The 2,213-nt window shown below is 32.5% G+C and overlaps 1 pseudogene; it reads right to left on the reverse strand.

Annotated features, from left to right (window-relative positions):
* Positions 1-205: 205 nt before the first annotated feature.
* On the reverse strand, positions 206-1,775 carry LOC146922607 (putative disease resistance protein RGA1; annotated as a pseudogene).
* Between the last annotated feature and the right edge of the window lie 438 nt (positions 1,776-2,213).

Here is a 2,213-nt window from a genome sequence, read left to right on the forward strand (position 1 = left end):
CTCTGTCATATAAAGGTTACTATATTTATAAAATTCTTTGGAATTTTAATTGTGAAAAAGGAGATCTTGTGTTATAAAATTCTTAAATGAAAATTTATATTTCTCCTTAATTATAGATGCAGAATATGTGGTTAACTACGAAACCCAATTCTTGATAATATATGTCATTGATAAAATATGTATTTATGAGGGTTTCATATTATCATTAAGTTACCACTTGTTTCCTGACATGTTTGTGTTGTGGAATTGAAACTAGATTATAACAATCATCAATCGATAAGGTTTCAAGACTCTCAAACTGATGACAACAACCCCTTGAGATTTCTTCTTCGCTACAGTTACACCATCCTTTAAGATTATTTAACTTAGAAAGATATATATATATATAAGTCTGTAAGTGACGCACAAAATGATGATGAGTTATCGCTATTGTTATCATTGACTATGTACTCCAGGCGAGGCAGATTCATCATTTCAAGGTGTTTGACATGCAACAGTGAGAGTTCGAAATATTGCAATCTTTTGCATTTGGATAATTTCAATTCAACCAAATTTAAATTGACCAAACTAGACAATGTCACACCACCAAATCCATTTATTGCTAAATCCTTGATATTGGAGTGTAGAATGTCATGTAGAATTATATCATCCTTTTCAAACTCATTCTCATCACCAACAGTGTGTTGTTTCCAATTCAATGTCAATCGATGAAGATGTGACTTCCCTATTAAATTCATATGCTTAGCTTCTATTGGACAAGTTCCAAGCCTTTTATCTCGAGTTGTCCCCTCAAATTATGTAATCCTCCTAACTCACTAGCTTTAGAAGTCTTATCTAACACAAATTGTGTCAGTGTTTGAAGATTAGACATCTTTCCTATTCCAGGTGTTAAGTTAACCCAATCATCCAATTCAAGATGTCTAAGACTTACCAACTTCCAAAGATCTTTGGGCAACTCTCTCAATCTAGAACAGCGATTGAGTAAAAGAGTCTCCAAGTTAACTAATTCAGTGATAGACCTTGGGAGCTCCTCAACCATATGACAATAGAAAGGTCAAGATACCTTAGATGTTTCATTCTACCAATACAAGATGGAATATTCGTTAAATTCAGGAAGCTAAGATTCAGCACACGAAATCGTCTAGAACTTGCCAGATGGAATTACAAGCAGACAATTCTATTGAACCTTCAATATGCTGCCCCTTTTTATTCATTGAACAAACCGTTAATGGTAATAGAAATGTCCTTAATTCTAGACCACCAAAAAAAAAAAAAGAAATGTCCTTAATTTGTAAGCATTGAGAAGAGAAGTTGGAACTTGGCAGGAAGAATCCAATTTAAAGCCAAAAGAGACATGGCTCGACTCGACTCGACAATGTGTTGCTTAAGTTATATTATTCAGGACCTGATTTTATTGACTTATTTAAGTGTATCTACGGACATAAGCACTTGTGAGACTATTTGGAGAGTTTATCGAACCAACTTATGACATGTCCATAATCATAAGCTATTTCCTTAAGCTCTCGATGATAGCTTTGAAAACAACTTATATCTTATATAAAGAAATCTGTTAATATAGAAATAGTTTTATATATAAGCATTTATATAGTAAGTGTTTTTGTTATAAGCACTTGATTACAATATTTATCCAAACATGAAGAGTAGCCAAAATAATGAATCTATGAGATAGTACCTTCTATCAAACAGAACAAAAAAAGTGAAGAGTGAGACTTCTATCAAAAAAAAAAAAAAAAAAAAAGTAAACAGTAAACCATGTTTCTTGAGTTCAATTGGATTCATTAACTTTTTTTTTGTTTTTGTTTTTAGATGAACCAAAATGGGTATTTTCACATAGATTCATTAGTTGAATTTTGGATGTCCGTTGATTTGGGAGACAAAGCTAGAAGAAGAGGTTTAGACATAAACCAAGATGATTTAGGAGACCAAAATAATGGGTACATTAGTTAATGAATCTATAATTTGATGCTCTTGTGTTGTTTTGGTGTTAAGGTCTAGTGCTGACCTGTGTTGCTGCTATATCCGTCTATTTTACCTCAACAGGTTTTTGGGCTGTTGTTGTTCTGTTGTTGTGGTCCCACTTGTAGTAGCACACTGTTTCATTAAATAGAATTTCACCTTTTGTTCCCTTAAGTTGAAATCAAATTTCAGCATATATGCCATATTTTTTGTTCCAAGAGGTATAGTACCTTTCC

The sequence above is a fragment of the Medicago sativa genome, chromosome 5, assembly GCF_051527215.1.
Source record: "Medicago sativa cultivar Bolivia chromosome 5, Bolivia_mono, whole genome shotgun sequence".
In the NCBI taxonomy this organism is placed as follows: domain Eukaryota; kingdom Viridiplantae; phylum Streptophyta; class Magnoliopsida; order Fabales; family Fabaceae; genus Medicago; species Medicago sativa.